Genomic DNA, 19,086 nt, shown 5'->3' with positions numbered 1-19,086 from the left:
GAGTGGTGCCCCTCAGGGGTCAGTACTGGGACCAGTGCTGCTTAACTCCTTAGTCAGTGATATGGGCAGTGAGATTGAGACACCTTCAGCAAGGTTGCGGGTGACACCAAGCTGTGTGGTCTGGTTGACACGCTGGAGGGAAGAGATCCATCCAGAGGGACTTGGACAGGCTTGAGAGGTGAACCCAAACCAACCTCCTGAAATTCAGCAAAGCCAACTGCAAGGTCCTGCACCTGGGTCGGGACAATCCCAAACACAAACATGGGCTGGGTGAGGAGTGGCTTGAGAGCAGAAAGTCATGAACAAGTAGAAAATGGATGTAGAAGGAGGATAGAAGACACAGCCAGCAATTCAAGGCAAGGACACACATCAGAGGAATTACACAAGCAGTATTTCTTCACCAGGGGAAAGAGAGAAGCAGGTAGATTCAACACTCTGCAGAAGCATTCATCAAGCTGGAAACACAAAAGGAGAGAGTGGATTGTCTTGCAATGTGCAGGGTGAGAGAACACTCAACTGGGGGGGAGACAATAAGAGGAATAATGTGGGCTGGCAGATTAAAGAGTGCAGAACTGATTAGTTAAGTGGGACTTGTAATATTGCACAATGGCATTACTGCAGGCAAAATGCAAAGGAGAGAGCAATTTCTTGAACAGTGTGATCAGCAACTTGTGATTTTTATCAGGTTTTTAACTTTAAAAGTGCTATATTGTTCTGGTGTCAGGGGGGACATCAGAGAGCACAGTTGCAGCACCCTCAGGAAAACAGTGGAAAACACTGCATCCAAATATTGTGGACTCATCCCAGTAGGCAGCTCAGCCCCACACAGCCTCTTGCTCACTCACCCCAGTGGGATGGGGGAGAGAAAAGGGAGGGGGAAAGTGAGAACCCTTGCTCATTAAGAGGAAGACACTTTAACAGGGACAGCAAAAGCTGCACATGCAAGCAAAGCACAGTATGGAATTCATTCCCCTGCTTCCCACAGGCAAGCAGATGCTCAGCCACCTCCAGGGCTTCATTGTGCATAGCAGTTTCTTGGGAAGGCAAATGCCTGAAAGTCCCTCCCTTCCTTCTCCTTTCTCCATTTTTTCCCCTATGGCTGAGTACAGCATCCTATGGCATGGGATACTTCTCTCACGAGCTGAGCTCAGCTGTCCTGGCTGTGTCCTCTTCCAACATTTTACACCCATAGAATCACAGAATACTTATTGAGGCTGGAAAAGCCCTCTGAGATCCTCAAGTTCAGCCTAGGACCTAACACCACCACATCAGCTAAACCATGCCACCAAGTGCCACATCCAAGCTTTTCCCTGGGCAGTCCATCCCAGTGCCTGATCAGCCTTTCTGTGAGGAAGTGGTTCCTAATATCCAACCTAAACCTCCCCTGGTGCAGCTTCATACCATGCCCTCTTGTCCTCTCACAAGTTGTGTTTTGGTTTGACAGTCTGGGTCAGGGCAATCCCAAGCACCAGTATAGGCTGGGCAGGGACTGGCTGAAGAGCAGTCCTGAAGAAAAGGACTTGGGGATACTGCTGGATGAGAAGCTCAACATGAGCCAGCAGTGAGCACTTGCAGCCCAGAAAGCCAAGCAGAGCCTGGGCTGCATCAGGAGAAGTGTGGCCAGCAGGTGAAGGGAGGTGATTCTCCCCCTCTGCTCAGCTCTGCTGAGACCCCACCTGGAGTACTGTGTCCAGTTCTGGAGCCCCTATTACAAGAAGGATCTGGAAGTGCTGGAATGTGTCCAAAGAAGGGCCACGAGGATGATGAAAGGGCTGGAGCTCCTCTCCTATGAGGACAGACTGAGAGAGTTGGGGCTGTTCAGTCTGGAGAGAAGAAGGCTCTGAGGTGACCTTCTTGTGGCCTTCCAGTATCTGAAGAGGGCTCCAAGAAAGTTGGGGAGGGAATTTTTAGGGTGTCAGACAGTGATGGGATGAGGGGGAATGGAACAAAACTAGAAATGGGTAGATTCAGATTGGATGTTACAAAGAAATTCATCAGAATGAGGGTGGTGAGACACTGGAACAGGTTGCCCGGGGAGGTGACGGAAGAGTCATCCCTGGAGGTTTTTACAGCCAGGCTGGATGTGGCAACCTGATGTAGTGTGAGGTGTCCCTGTCCATGGCAGGGGGGTTGGAAGTAGATGATTCCTGAGGTCTCTTCCAACCCTAACAATTCTATGATTCTATCTGTGGGGAGCTGCCTGTTGCCCTAATGGAGCTTCCTCATTGAGATATGGATCTAAAATTGCCAATGCCAATGCTGCCAGCTTCTCAGGCAAGGGAGGAAGTAGCTAAAGCAAAAGCAACTCCCAAGCAATTCTCCTCTCTGCTTGCCTTCAGGGCTGCCTTGGATGAGAGCTCAAAGATTATATAACCTGGCAGCACCTCTTTAGGCTGGTTTGTGAGCCTACAATATCTGCTACAACTTGCTCTGAATAAATTGGATACTGCTTGGTCAGAATAATTTCAATACTGCAGTCATGCATGTAGCCTTTCTCAGAAGTCAAGCACCACCAAAAGTTCACATATTTATTTATTTTTTCCTAGTCAAAGCCATTTGCAATAATTAAATTGCATGTAGCCTGTGTTTCTACTTCAAAAAGGCTAAATAGTTGGCAAGCCTCCTAAAGTAGGATTAGACTGCAGACCAGCTCAGACAATGCTTCCAGGCATTGAGGATGTACTGCAGAATCAGTTTAATAAAGTCTGATTAGATTACTTTCTCTGGTCAATTTGAAGCACACTGGTCATGGGATTAATCATCTTTTTTATCTCACTGCACTGCTCCTCTCCTTTGCTGAATCATATTTTTAAAGCATTGAACATTTTTCCCTCCTAAATATCTGTTTATTTACAGATACAAAGAAGCATAACCTCATGAATTCCCTCTTGTCCCAGTCAGCTCTCTGTTTAAGAAGTCTGTGCTTGGTGGTTTCCCTTCTTAATATCTCTCTTCTTTTCCTCTTCATGAATGTCCTTCATAGCATTACAAGAAAAGAGTCTTGCATTCCTTATCTTGATCTGTCCAGATAACACTTGAAACACTTTAAACAGTAGTAAAGATGCATAGTTCAAGAGGGACATGGATCTACTGGAGGGAGTCCAACAGAGGGCTAAAAGGATGATGGAAGGACTGGAACACAGCACTGTGAGGAGAGGCTGAGAGCATTTCGGATGGTTAGTCTGGAGAGAAGAAGACTGAGAGAGGATCTAATAAATGGTTATCAATATATGAGGGCTGGGGATCAAGAGGGCTCTGCTCAGTTGCACCCTGTGATAGGACAAGGGGCAATGGATAGAAGCTACAGCACAGGAGGTTCCACCTCAACATGAGGAGGAACTTCTTCCCTGTGAGGGTGACAGAGCACTGGAACAGGCTGCCCAGAGAGGTTGTGGAGTCTCCTTCTCTAGAGACTTTCCAGCCCCATCTGGATGCATTCCTGTGTGACCTGTGCTGGATTCTATGGTCCTGCTCTGGCAGGAGGGGTTGGACTTGATGATCCATAGGTCCCTTCTAACCCTTAACATCCTCTGCTCCTGTGATCCTGTGGTTTCTGACAAATCACTAGTTTAAGAATGGTGTTGAATTCTAGTCATTGGAAATAACTTTAAATTGGAATTATTGCACACCGTAGGGAACAACTAAAGAGTTATTCAGGACATCTAGTCTCCTTTAAGTCCAGTAAGTCTAGTCAGAACATCTGGTACTCCTTTAAGATTTCAATACTTACAGCAATAAAGCTTGCATTTTGCTAGTTTCCCACCTAGTCACACAATCACAGAAACATTCAGCTTGGAAAAGCCCCTCAGGATCACCAAGGCCAACCCACAACCCTATTCTTCAAAGCTCACCCCTAAACCATAGCCCCAAGCACCACATCCAAACCACCTTGAAACACAGCCAGGCTTGGGGACTCCACCACCGCCCTGGGCAGCACATTCCAATCCCTGACCACTCTTGCCATCAAAAAATGTTTCCTAATGTCCAGTCTAAACCTCCCCAGTCACAGCTTGAGGCCATTCCCTCTTGTTCTATCACTGATTACCTGTGAGAAGAGACCAGCAGCAGCCTCTCCACAACCTCCTTTCAGGGAGTTGTAGACAGCAATTAGATCTCCCCTCAGCCTCCTCTTTTCCAAACTAACCATCCCCAGCTCCTTCAGTTGCTCTTCATCAGATTTCTTCTCCAGACCCTTCCCAGCTTCCTTGCTCTCCTCTGCCCTGGCTCCAGCACCTCCACATCTCTCTTGTCTTGAGGTACCCAAAACTGGACACAACACTCCAGGTGTGGCCTCCCCAGAGCTGAGTCCCAGGGGACAATCCCCTCCCTGCTCCTGCTGGACACAGCATTGCTGATCCCAGCCAGGATGCCTTTGTCTTTCTTGGCCACCTGGGCACTCTGCTGGCTCCTATTCAGCTGCTTGTCCATTAGCACCCCCAGGTCCCTTTCTGCCAGACAGCTTTCCAGCCACACTGCCCCAAGCCTGTAGAGGTGCTTGGGGTTGTTGTGACTCAAATGCAGGATGTAAATATTTCAACCTTTTCCAAGGTTATTATTTTTATACAGTACCATATTAAGAGACAAGTAGGTGCAGTCTTTCCTCATGGACTCTGGAATATCATTTGGTAAAATTATTTGTTGCACCTGAAGGTGATGAAGGTTTGGCAGTGGCTAAACCCAAAGCCATTTTCTGTGTCAAGGATCAGTCCTATGAAATGCTGCTCAAGTTTCTGTTTCATTGTCTGAAGTTCTAAGCAAGAGTTTCCAAGTCATTTGCAAGGCTCATTCATGTGAAATGGCCTGGGATGAGTTTCAAAGGAAAAAAAAAAAGGTGTTATAACTGACTGCTGTGATAAGAATGAAGAGCTGTGAAACAAAGGGGTAAAATAGAATCAAATATTTCCTGAGTGTCACTTTAAAAAGGATGGTGACAGGTTTCTCTCACACCTGGTTGAAGTTTATTTCATGTAAGTGGCAATTTAAAACAGACTATGTCACAGAATCATAGAGTGGTTTGGGTTGGAAGAGGCCTCCAAGGGTCATCTAGTCCCAGCCTCCTGCAGGCAGCAGGGACATCCTCCACTAGATCAGGTTGTTCAGAGTTTTGTCATGCTTGACCTTGAAGATCTCCAGGCATGGGGCCTGAAATACCTCCCTGGGCAATCTCTTCCAGTCTTATACTACCTTCCTGGTAAAGAACTTGTTCAAACCATTGACCCTTGTCCTATCAATCACTTCAGGCTTTTGCAAACAGTCCCTCTGCAGCCTTCTTGTAGCCCTCTTCAGGTACTGGAAGGCCACTCTTAGGTCTCCCCAGTGCCTTCTCTTCTCCAGGCTGAACACCTCACTCCCTCAACCTGTCCTCATAAGAGAGATGTTGCAGCCCCCTGATCATTTTCTGGACCTGCTCCATCAGGGCACAGGATGTCAGGGGTTGGAAGGGACCCAAACAGATCATTGAATCCTACCCCTGTTCACACCTTCTTCTGGTTTATTTTCTTCTAATCTAACTAAAGCATACAGAAATATTTCCCTCAGGTTAGATTCATGCACTGTTTTCAAACAGCTGCACAATGCTTGGAAAGAAAAAGGGGGGGGGGTGGGGAGAGAAAAAGAAGCAAAATCTCCCTCCCCACCCCCATGTTTTGCTGTCAAAAATTAGAAGGAAAAACATGGATTGCAGTACTTATGTGGTGTGTTTTTAATAAGCATTGTGCAAATTTCTTGCTTGGGACTAGCTGCCATCAAGAGCTGGTGCACAGTAGATGCAAGATAGCCTTGACAGGGAGCTGTGACAGCCCAGAGGTGCTTAGAGTATGAAAGCCTGAGATACCTGCTCTGGCAAGCCAGGTTTCTGTAGTTTCCTCAGTCTCCTGTGAACTCTTGGAAAAAATCAAACCCTGATGTATTTTAGAGCCTGGCTTGGTGGGGGTTGGTCTGCTTGCTGGTAGAATATAACTACATGATGTTAAAACTTGGTTGAACCTTACAAACCAACTCACTCAGTGAAACATGTCAAAATGAAGTGGGTGGGAGCCAGAAGAGATAAGACAGGATTATTTAAATCTAATATGTGTTAGAATACAGCTTAAGTCCTCTGACCCTAATCACTTTCCATGGGAGAACATCAAATTAGGATCCTGGGACAATTTACGTAGGAGTCTGAGTAAATGTACTAGCTTTGCCCTACAGTAGAATTCGTGCCCTTTAATAATAATGGGAAAAAAAAAACAACCCATAGATGACTTCATATTTTTTTTTTCCCCCCAGAGGCTATCTATATGCCTGAGAAAGTCCAGCATACAACCTGCAGCACTGGTTCTGATCCTTACAGAATCACAGAATTAACCAGGTTGGAAAAGATCCTTGAGATCATCCAAGTCCAACCTATCAGCCAGCAGCATCTAATCAACTAACCCATGGCACTGAGTGCCTCATCCAGGCTTTTCTTGAACACTTCCAGGGATGGTGACTCCACCACCTCCCTGGGCAGCACATTCCAATGGCCAATCTCTCTTTCTGGGAAGAACTTCTTCCTAACATTCAGCCTAAACCTCCCCTGGTGCAGCTTGAGACTGTATCCTCTTGTTCTGTCACAGTTTTCCTGGGAGAAGAGATCAACCCCCACCTGATTACAACCTCCCTTCAGGTAGCTGTTGGAAGCAGTAAGGTCTCCAACTCCTTGAGTACAAATACCATGAATGAGGAGATGTGCTTCCCCATGAGAGTGGTGAGAGCCTGGAATGGGTTGTGCAGGGAGGTGGTTGAGGCCCCATCCCTGGAGGTGTTTGCAGCCAGGCTGGATGAGGCTCTGGCCAGGCTGCTGTAGTGTGAGGTGTCCCTGCCCATGGCAGGGGGGTTGGAACTGGATCACCCTTGTGGTCCCTTCCAACTCTGACTGAATCTATGATTCTATGATTTAGCAGCCTCTGTTGATGCTCTTTTTTTCTTTTTTTTTTTTTTTTGTACATTAGCTCCTAAAGTTTAATTTGTATAGCAATAATTGCTGTAGACTTCACTAGCTTTGGTTTCCTTTAAGCATGCTTAGGTTTCAGCCTGCCTTCAAATCTCCCTTTCTCAGCTAATGCCCTGCAAAAAGCTGAGGTGGACCTGGATAACACACTTCTGTCTGCAGCATTGTTAGAGAGATTTCACTCAAGCATGTGAGCAGGTCATGGTAATGACATTGCCTTAATGAGGGAGATGAAATTCTCAGGGGAGTTGTGACAGGGCAGTACTCAGAGACGCTTTGGACCTCTTCCAGTGCCTCTGTTACTGTAAATAATTGGGATGCCTTGAAGTAACTCAAGAAGATGAGTACTGACACCTGGGGTTGTTTCTCTGTTGCTGTTTCTCTCAACATGATAATGGTTACCAGCTGGGTTGGAGGTACAGTAGGATATAAGTCAACTCTTTTCACTTTGCTGTTTGTGGTTTTCCACCTTTTCATGATTCCTTTTTTTTTTTTTTTTTTTTTTTTTTTTTGGGTGGGGGGATTGTTCAGAACAGCACAGTTCTCATAACACGGGGTTGTTCAGAACAGCACAGTTCTCATAACAAGAATGTGTTTTCCTGGTCTGCATCAGGAATAGTGTGGCCAGCAGGAGCAGGGAAGTCATTTTGCCCCTACACTCATCATTGGTTAGACCACACCTTGAGCACTGTGTCCAGTTCTGAGCTCCTCAATTTAAGAAGGACATTGAGATACTTGAACATGTCCAGACAAGGGCAACGAGGCTGGGGGGAGGTCTGGAGCACAAGCCCTATGAGGAGAGGCTGAGGGAGCTGGGGGTGTTTAGCCTGGAGAAGAGGAGGCTCAGGGCAGACCTCATTGCTGTCTACAACTACCTGAAGGGAGGTTGTAGTCAGGTGGGGGTTGGTCTCTTCTCCCAGGCAACCAGCACCAGAACAAGAGGACACAGTCTCAAGCTGCACCAGCAGAAGTTTAGGCCTGAGGTGAGGAGAAAGAGAAATTGAGGTGGTGGAGCCACCATCCCTGGAGGTGTTCAAACAAAGCTTGGATGTGGCACTTGGTTTAGTTGTCAGGAGGTGTTAGGTATCAAGTAATAGGTTGGACTTGATGATCTCTGAAGTCTTTTCCAACCTGGTTGATTCTGTTATTCTGTATGCAGTTTGCTATTAAATCACTTGCAAACCACCACATTTTTGATCACTTCTGCCTTCAGCTGCATCCTACTTTCTAAACTCAATTCTTGTTCTCACGAGGCTCGGAAGATCAGCATGAAGCATGAGTTTGCCATGGCAGTTTCATGCAGAAGCAGGTGCAAATAAAGGATCTTGCAACACTTTACTACCTTTCAAAGAGACAGTCATGGAAAATTAGACAGGTAAGCAAGCCATTTGATCTATAGAGGGTAGATCCTTAGGGACCTTCTAGCTGCTTTTTTCTTGTTCTTCAGCACAGGAGTGTCCTGAAGGGACAAATCCCAAAACATGCCCTAATGCAGACAATGGGTTAAGAACCTGTGAATGTGCAAACCTGGACACTTCCTGGGGTGCAGATGGTCCAGGTAAAGGTGTAGCATGTGTAATTAACCTTGTAACACACCCGTGAACTCTGTGTGTGCCCCTGGCCATGTTTGGATATGTCCCATCCTATAGGTTCAGCTCTCAGGTTTCACTGTTACCAAAGGGCATTAATTGTCTCCACACAGTATTTAAACCAGGTAGAAGGTAGGCAATTGGCCTTGTTCTCACCCAGCAAGCAACAAGAGCCAGTGCTGTCAGAGGAGCAGTTGAAGAGCTTGTCCTAGCAGATCAGCTACACCTGGGCCTTGAACCTGGACCAAGGCAACCAACACTCCAAGTGCCCTGCGCTGGAGGCAGGAAGGAAAAAAGCCCCAAGAGAACCAAATCCCAGAAGAGCCATGGAAAGGATACATCCTGGTGATAGAGCACACCAGAGAGAGGCTCCTTAGCCCTCTCCAAGCCAAGGAAAGGATACAGCCTGGTGATGGAGCACACCAGAGAGAGGCTCCTTAGCCCTCTCCAAGCCAAGGAAAGGATACAGCCTGGTGATGGAGCACACCAGAGAGAGGCTCCTTAGCCCTCTCCAAGCCAAGGAAAGGATACAGCCTGGTGATGGAGCACACCAGAGAGAGGCTCCTTAGCCCTCTCCAAGCCAAGGAAAGGATACAGCCTGGTGATGGAGCATATGAGAGAGAATCCCCCTATACCTCTCTGAGCCAAGGAAAAGCTCCAGCCTGTGAACTGGGCACAGGAAGAGAGAGGATCCTTAGCCCTCTCCAAGTCAGGGAAAAGCTCCAGCCTGTGAACTGGGCACAGGAAGAGAGAGGATCCTTAGCCCTCTCCAAGTCAGGGAAAAGCTCCAGACTGTGAACTGTGCACAAGGGAGAGAAGCCCCTTAGCCCTCTCTGAGCCAAGAGCCACTTCAATTATAGTCACAGCACCTGGGAAGATACCAGAGAGAGGAGCAAGCTGTGAGTCCCTGGCTAACCTACTACAGAATCCACCTTGTGGGAAACATCAGATCACGACACCTTTATTCCAGTTTGAATCACTGGATTGGGAATTCTCAGATCTGAGCTAAAATCGTTTCACTGTCTTCATGTGTGGAGTGTACTACCCACAACAGAATCACAGGGCCTGTAAATATACTCTGTAAATAAGTTATGGTGGTGTCTGAAGATACCCCCACCAGAAATGTTAAATGCAAAATCTGCAGGTATATATTTTATGGCAAGGAGTCAATGCAGCTAGCTTCTATGAAGTTAGGAATAGTGGATGCAGAGCACTAGGAACTGGTTGAAATAACCATTACCTGGATATAATAGATCTGCTTCTGATCACGGGATCACACTATCACAGTATATCAGAGGTTGGAAAGGACCTCAAAAGATCATCAGGTCCAACGCCCCTGCCAGAGCAGGATCCACACAGGAATGCATCCAGGTGGGTTTGGAAAGTCTCCAGAGAAGGAGACTCCACAACCCCCCTGGGCAGCCTGTTCCAGTGCTCTGTCACCCTCACTGGAAAGAAGTTTCTCCTCATGTTGAGCTGAAATCTTCTCTGTTCAAGTTTGAACCCATTGTTCCTTGGCTTATCACTGTGAACCACCCAAAAGAGCCTGGCCCCCTCCCCTTGACACCCACCCCTCAGCTATTGATAGACATTGATCAGATCCCCTCTCAGCCTTCTCTTCTCCAGACTAAACAGCCCCAGGGCTCTCAGTCTCTCTTCACAGGGAGATGCTCAAGTCCCCTAAGCATCCTCCTGGCTCTCCCTTGGATTCTCTCCAGCAGGTCTCTTGAATTGGGGAGCCCAAAGTGTAGAAGCGTACACTGAAAAGACAAAACTAGGGTAGAAGAGGGAGATTTGTCACCTGCTTTCATACTGATAGAAAGCATTCAAGCTGATTTTGCAAGGCAATGAAACCAACAAGGAAAATGTTCTGTGACTAACATGTACATGATTTTTTTAATTTTTTTTTTATATTTTAAAACTATTTTATTATTATAATATTATTATTATATTTATTATTATTATATTATTATATACATATTAATATTATTATATTTTAAAAGCTATTTTAAACTAGTAGCATCCAAAGGTTTCTGCAGTCTTGGGCTCTTTCTGAATGAGATCAAGTTGTTCACCACTGCCATGTTTTTAAAACACAACTGCAGCTGTGACAGTCCATTCTGTAAGTTAATGTTTTCTGCTATTCTGTCTGACTGAAGTCTCTTGCAGCATCTCAGCATTGTGGAAACATTTCTGCACTCGAAGCAAAAAAGCCAAGAAACTCCTGGCTCTGGCTTTTCACCAGAACTGAAGCATTCTAGAAAGGTTTTCACCTGAGGTACCCAAGTGACAGCATTTATTTTTGTGACTAAAGGCTACTATTGCTCTCTAGGAAGCAATCCCCAGCCAGTCTCTATCTATCAGAAAATGCTGCCCACCATCTCACAAGAACCCTTCCATTTCTCAATAATTAAAGTAACACATTTCCCAATGATCTAAATAATACACTAGTGTTGAATAATTAATTTGACCATAAGGCCACATTTTATTTATAGTCTCACAAGAAAGATTTTTTTTTTTTTACCCTAATCAGTACCTCCTCTTGTTCAACTGTTGTCACTAGGCATAGCTAAGGCTCTGACTTTAAACTGTCTCTAGATTCAAATTCAGATTTGGTTTGGGGGCTTAGACTGGGATCACTACTGTAATCAAACACAGTATTATGACAGTGAAAGCAACTGGTCATAGAATCATAGAATCAAAGAATCACAGAATGGTCTGGGTTGGAAGGGACCTCCAAAGTCATCCAGTCCAACTCCCACTGCGGTCAGCAGGGACATCCCCAACTCGATCAGGTTGCCCAGAGCCTTGTCAAGGCACACCTTGAACATCTCCAGGGATGAGTCCAAACCATCTCCCTGGGCAACCTCTTCCAGTGTTCCAATACCCTTGTGGTGAAGAACTTGTTCCTAACATCCAATCTAAGTCTGCTCTTCTCTAGTTTGACACCGTTGCCTCTCATCCTATCACTCCAGGCCTTTGTAAACAGTTTCTCTCCATCCTTTTTGTAGGCTCCCTTCAGGTACTGGAAGGCCACTATTAGGTCTATCATCTTTTTCAGAATTCTTATTGTTACACAGCTCCTTCTCTAAAAGCAAGAAGTCATTCCCAGACAAGGAAATTAACTCTGGCTAAATGCAGTTCAGATCTCTGAATTACCATGGAGAGCTGCTGAAGTTTCTGATGCAGTTGCTGCTATAGTTCCTCTCCAGGCATTCAAGTTCTTTTGCAACTGTAGAATTATAGAATCATAGAATCATAGAATCATAGAATGGTCCAGGCTGGAAGGGACCTCCAAAGGTCATCCAGGCTGACTTCCCTGCAGTCAGCAGGGACATCCCAACCAGACCAGGCTACCCTGCTACAAGGATTGTTGTGATCTCTTCATAGATTTGACTCAAGGCCCTTTCCAGGAGTGGTTTGGGGTGGGGGTTTTGTGTGTTTTTTTAACCTACACACCTTCTCTTCATCTAGTTCTATATCTACACAAAGTCATAAAGAAAGCTGGGGAGGGACTTTTTAGGCTATCAGGTAGTGACAGGACCAGGGGGAATGGAATAAAGCTGGAAGTGGGGAGATTCAGGCTGGACATGAGGAAGAAGTTCTTCCCCATGAGAGTGGTGAGAGCCTGGAATGGGTTGTGCAGGGAGGTGGTTGAGGCCCCATCCCTGGAGGTGTTTGCAGCCAGGCTGGATGAGGCTCTGGCCAGCCTGATGTAGAGTGAGGTGTCCCTGCCCATGGCAGGGGGGTTGGAACTGGATGATCCTTGTGGTCCCTTCCAACCCTGACTGATTCTACAATTCTATGATTCTATGATTCTAAGAGTTTTTGTAGGAAACAATTGTTGCATGTTAGAAAACTGCAAGGCTTAATGGGGACCTTCTCAGATCTAGAATGAACATTTCAGATCTAGAATGATCAACCCAAGAGAGCTCTTTCATAGTTAAGGTGTTAGGGCACTGCTTGATCTGAGCTGTGAAATTAGTCAAAGCCCACCATAACCTCATCATAAACCTATACCAAGGAGTTCTCTCCAGCTCAGAGTTCTTAGGTGTTAATTCCAAACAGAATAGGTTTGCATGGACCTGATTAGATTTGCTGACTCTGTTGTGACAGAACTTTTTCAATCCCTCTGGTTTCTGTTTCAAAACTTCAGCCTCCTTCTTCTCTCTCTTCCAGTCTTTGTGGCCAGCTTTACTCACAGCTTCATCAATTTTCAGGCGTGCCTAGAAATTCCTTTTGTTTCTTACCAGTTTCACCTAGTTCTTTGCCAGCTGTTGCTGTGTGTCTCTTTAAGCAGTTTAAGGGTTTTAAGGGGGATTTGGAAGCTCAAGGTCTTGGTTACACATGGATAAGCAGAACTGAGCCCCAATCTTACCTGATGATTACATACAGCAGCACTGGGGAGCAATGTCTATAGCTGTGTTGAGGATGTGCCTCTATTCTCACCATTAACCTGTATTTTAAAGCACAGTTTCTTTCTAATGGCAAAATTCTTGCTGGATAATTGAATGGCTGTTATTTAAATAGAGCGAAAGACAACACTGTGATGTAAGAAACAAAACTACTTTTTTTCCCTTTTTTTTTTTTTTTTTTTTTAATTCCCTGACTTACTAAGTGAGATGGTCTACATCTTCTAAACTTCCCATTGTCAACAATATCATCATGGATGAATAAAGAAGGCAAAATAGATGTTCTGGTTGAACATGGCAAACTGTCATAGATGGAAAATGTTCATGGCTACTCCTTAGCAGTGCACAAAGAGAGAGAAGGAAAGAGAGAAACATCAATTTGTTTACTCAAGCTGCTAGCAATCATAACCCTGCTGCTTTCAGTCTGTCCCTTCCTTCAGTCAGAGTGAGTGGCAGTTGTAAACACTTATTCACAGAAATCACAGAAACGTTCAGGTTGGAAAAGACCCTCAGGATCACCAAGGACAACCATTAACCCTACTCTACAAGGTCCACCCCTAAACCATAGCCCCAAGCACCACATCCAAACCACCTTGAAACACAGCCAGGCTTGGGGACTCCACCACCTCCCTGGGCAGCACATTCCAATCCCTGACCACTCTTGCTATGAAAAATGTTTCCTTGTGTCCAGTCTAAACCTACCCAGTTGTAGCTTGAGGCCATTCCCTCTTGTTCTATCACTAATTACCTGTGAGAAGAGACCAGCACCAATCTCTCCACAACCTCCTTTCAGGTAGTTGTAGACAGCAATGAGGTCTCCCTCAGCCTCCTCTTTTCCAAACTAACCATCCCCAGCTCCTTCAGTCTCTCTTCATCAGATTTATTCTCCAGACCCTTCACTGCCCTGGCTCCAGCACCTCCACATCTGTCTTGTCTTGAGATGCCCAAAACTGGACACAATACTCAAGGTGTGGCCTTCCCAGAGCTGAGTACCAAGGGACGATCCGCTCCCTGCTCCTGCTGGAGCCTGTTGGAATGTGCTGCCCAGGGAGGTGGTGTAGTGACCATCCCTGGAGATGTTCAAGAGAAGCCTGGATGAGGCACTTAGTGCCATGGTCTGGTTCATAGCTGAGGGCTGGGTGACAGGTTGGACTGGTGATCTTGGAGGTCTCTTCCAACCTGGCTGATTCTATGATTCTATGTGAACAAAGCCTGCCACAACAGCACCTGCAGGACCATGGCACTGCAGTGAGCTAATCCTCTTAAAAGTAGGAGTACCCAAACAACACCCAATCTTCCTTAGATGCTCCTCTCACATTTTTAACACCCCTCTGGTGCTCAAGGATGGGAAGGGAAATTCTCTCTGTTACTTCTAATCCCTTCATATCTTGCAATGCATTAGAACTTACCACTAAGGATTTGTGCATCTGGAAACTTCATCTTCTTGCTTTCTAGATGCCACATGAACAACTCTGGTTACTGGCTGAGGGCTTGCAGGAGGTAGAAACAGGTAGGCACTGTCCATCTTTTCAGACAATCACTTTCACTAAGGCATGGTATGCTTAAGAAATCCTTTTACCATAAGCTCACTTGACACAACCTTTAAGACTAATTACTAATCCCTCTAAAGATTTTTTTCCCTTTGATTGCCTAACCAAAGAACTCAAGTTAAGTGTCCTGAGCAAATTAGAAACTGAGGTGGGCTGAAGGAGGCAGACCAGCAAATCACTGGTGAAATACAAGAAACTTTCAAGAGGGAGGATTCACAGGGGTAGTGAAAATGTTTGTTGAGAGCATAAGAACAAAGAGAGGTTGTGCAGCTCTGTGTTGCATTACCCTAATGCAGCTACAGCACCATCTGCTCACAGCACTCTTCCTGCAGTTTGGAAGAGGACTAGCTCCAGCTCCCAATGAACAGGTCCATGTCCTCCTCTTTCAAATGTAAATTTCCACTTCTTTTTCCAGCCTAGCTGCATTGACATGGCTGTTTGAGAAGTTTCCACTGCCAGAGAGCTGTGGAACATATTTCATCTTGCACACAGAATTAGTATTATTGACTAATAAATTCCAGCACTTCTTTCAGCACCATCAATGCAAACTGTTGTTCCTTTGTAGTAATTAAAAGCCATCCAGACTGCAAAAAGTAAGGAAATTATTGATGTTTAATGAAGGATGAGGGTTTGTCATACCTGCCAGCAAGGTGAGAGAAAGGAAGGCACAGTTTTGAGATTATACATTGTGATCTAAGTGACAGAAACTATAAAAGCAGGGCACTAAGAGCTTACAACTCCAGGCTTGAAAGTTTTCTTCCTGCAGAACTGAAGGTGGATAAATTCGAGTCCCCACTGAATGATGGGGCAGTGATATCTTAGACAAGTATCCAAATGCATTCAAAAAGGCTTGGGTGGATCTGAATGACATGCCACACAAGTTAATGTTAGTGTGGATAATGTTCAAAGAGACACTCCAAGAAGGCTGATTACAATCTTTCTTTCTTTCAGACTCCCACTTTAAGAGTCAACAAAAGGAACTTGGGGGTCCTAGTGGATTGTAGGTTTACCATGGGCCAGCAATGTGCTCTTGTGGCTAAGAAGGTCAATGCTGTTCTGGGGTGTATTACAAGAAGTGTGGTCAGTAGGTCAACAGAGGTTCTCCTCCCCCTCTACTCTGACCTGCTGAGGCTGCATCTGGGTTATTGTGTCCAGTTCTGAGCCCCTCAGTTCAAGAAGGACCTCAGGGAACTGCTTGAGAGAGTCCAGCACAGAGCCACAAAGAAGATTAGGGGAGTGGAGGGAACATCTTCCTTATGGGGAGAGACTGAGGGAGCTGAAGGCTCTTTAGCTTGGAGGAGACTGAGAGGTGACCTCATTGATGTTGATAAAGATGTGCAGGGGGAGTGCCCAGAGGGTGGAGCCAGGCTCTGCTGGGTGATGCCCAATGCCAGCACAAGGGGCAGTGGTGGAAGTTGAGGCATAGGAAGTTCCATGGAAACAGGAGAAAAAATGTTTTCCCTGTGAGGGTGACAGAACTCTGGAACAGGCTGCCCAGAGGGGTTGTGGAGTCTCCCTCTCTGGAGATATTCAAAACCTGCCTGGATGTGTTCCTGTGTGATCTGCTCTAGGTGATCCTGCTCTGGCAGGGAGCTTGGACTGGATGATCCTTTGAGGTCCCTTCCAGCCCCTGGCATGCTGTGATTCTGTGAAAAACCCCAGCAAAGGCTTTCTGCTTGCTTTTAGTCAATGCCAGAAATTAAAACCTCTGCCTAAGTGTAGGTAATTTAAGCAAAGAAGATGAATCCACTAAAAGCCTTAATGACTGCCTAGAGTATGAGACTTTAAAACTACTAAAAACTGTAACTCCAGCAGTGAGCAACACTCAGAAGATGGGCAGAATTAGTTCTGGTCTAAAACTTGAGGATTTATTTATATTTTATTTATATCTGAACAGGTTGCCCAGGGAGGTGGTTGGGGTCCCATCCCTGGAGATATTCAAGGTGAGGTTCAACAGGGTTCTGGGCAACCTGAGCTAGTGGAGGATGTCCCTGCTGACTGCAGAGGGGGTTGGGCTGGATGACTTTTGGAGGTCCCTTCCAACCCAGACCATTCTGTGATTCTATGGTTCTATGAGTCTATGATTTTCTTCCAGTCTCTGCATCTGTTCCACCATTGTTAACTCCTCTCAGACCTCTTTAAGTCATTTCAGTCTCTGTGTGTGTCAGTCTCTTCTCTGTGACTTGCCTTCCTCTCTGAGCTGTGTAAGGAGTGATACAGATGAAGGAGGTATGCTGAGAAATTTTCAGGACTTTAATGTAAAGATCTTTCACTAATCTAAAAATCATTATTTCATTAATTTAAAAATCTTTCATAGCAAAAAAAATGTTTATCTCCTATCTTTTCCCAGCTTCAATTGGTGGTTACTACCCAAACAGGAGAAGCACAGATTTATCAGGACACAAAACTTGAGGGAAGCTGTGATGTCAGAAGTATCAAAAAAAGAAATCTGTCTTTTTTTTTTTTTTTTTTGGGTTTATTTTGTTTGTTTTGGGATGAGAAACCTTCTGGAGAGACTGTAACTGACATGCTGGTTAAATCTAAATGGAGAAAAGGGCAATAGTGGACAGTGAGGTTAAGCAGAGATCTAAAGATTAGTGGAAGCAATAAACAGAAGGCTTTTAAAAATGAAAAAAAAATATTGAGAGTCTGGGGAGGAAGATTTAAGAACCATAAAGTCCAGAGGGCAAACAGCTATATTGCAATTTGAGCTGCAGAGAGTGCTTCACTACATATTCATAAGTCATCAGAATATATATTTTAAGATAAATAACAATAAAAGGCTCAAGAACTGGTAGCTGGCTAGAAGCAGGACCAATAAATACATCCAGTTTCCAAAAAATGATGCATTTTGTGAAGTTATTCTGCTTAAAATAACAAATCTAGTTGGTAAGGAGCCAGAGATCACGGAAGCACAGCATCACAGAAACATTCAAATTGGGAAAGCCCCTCAGGGTCACCAAGACCAGCCCAGAACCCTACTCTACAAGGCTCACCCCTAAACCATAGCCCCAAGCACCACATCCAAACCACCTTGAAACACAGCCAGGCTTGGGGACTCCACCACCTCCCTGGGCAGAAGCTTGAAGAGAAGAAAGTTAACAGAGAACAATAATATAGAATTAATAATATAAAAACGCTATTGAAAAGGACTTAAATGAGGCTGAAGTAAAGTTCAGAGTTTTGGTATTTCACAGAAGATTTAAGTGGAGGGAAATGAGGTCTAAAACATATTTACAGGTTTAGTTTCTGATTTGTTGTGGGATTCCCCCACTCCCTTTTTTTTTTTTTTTTTTAGGTTATTATCTTGATTCTGAACAATTTTTAATCATAGAATTGCAGAAACATTCAGGTTGGAAAAGACCCTCAGGATCACCAAGGACAACCCAGAACCCTGCTCTAAACCATAGCCCCAAGCACCACATCCAAACCACCTTGAAACACAGCCAGGCTTGGGGACTCAACCACCTCCCTGCGCAGCACATTCCAATCCCTGACCACTCTTGCCATCAAAAAATGTTTCTTTGTGTCCAGTCTAAACCTCCCCAGTCACAGCTTGAGGCCATTCCCTCTTATTCTATCACTAATGACCTGTGAGAAGAGACCAGCACCAACCCCTCCACAACCTCCTTTCAGGTAATTGTAGAGAGCAATGAGGTCTCCCCTCAGCCTCTTCTTTTTCAAACTGAAAACTGAGCAATTTTAGCTTCTGAAAATCCATGTGTGACAAATGATACTTTTGCTTCAGAGTGCATTTATTTAAGAGTACAGAACCAAACTGACAGCTACATGAACTGTTTTTCTCCCCTGTTACTGTACCATGTTGTCTCTTTCACTCCACTGTGCAAATGAGTTTTGCTCCCAGAAAGAAGTAAAAGAAAGTAAGGGTGCAGAAGAACTTCTGATTGCCTAATCAATATTTCTCCCAGGCACCCAGTGACAGAACAAGAGGACACAGTCTCAAGCTGTGCAGGGGGAAGTTTAGGCTTGACCTTAGAAAGAAGTTCTTCATAGAAAAGAGATTGGCCATGGGATGGGCTGCCCAGGGAAGTGGTGGGGTCAATGTCCCTGGAGGTGTTTAAGAAAAGCCTGGATGAGGCACTTAGTGCCAAGGTCTGGTTGATTAGTTAGGGTTCAGTGATTAGTTGGACTGGATGATCTTGGAGGTCTCTTCCAAACTGGGTGATTCTGGGATTCTCTGTGATTCTGTAACATTGATGCTGAATTAGTGGGCTGAATATGTTGATTCATTACAGCCTTAAGAAAGCAAAAGAGCCTTTCCTTATTAGATACAAATTGTTCCGGTTTGGGAGGTAAAGAACTCTTTCACTACTGTGAGGTGAAAGCATGCATCTGGTTTTGACACAAAAGAAAGGTGAAGAAAAGGAACCTCTCACCTTGCAGTGAGAGCATCATGCACTGCTGCTACAGCTGTTTCAAATCACAGAATCACAGAATCACCCAAGTTGGAAGAGACCTCCAAGATCATCAAGTCCAACCTATCACCCAACCCTAACTAATCGACCAGACCATGGCACTAAGTGCCTCATCCAGTCCTTTCT

The sequence above is a fragment of the Indicator indicator genome, chromosome 4 (assembly GCF_027791375.1).
Source record: "Indicator indicator isolate 239-I01 chromosome 4, UM_Iind_1.1, whole genome shotgun sequence".
In the NCBI taxonomy this organism is placed as follows: domain Eukaryota; kingdom Metazoa; phylum Chordata; class Aves; order Piciformes; family Indicatoridae; genus Indicator; species Indicator indicator.
Note: the sequence above shows the minus strand (reverse complement) of the source record.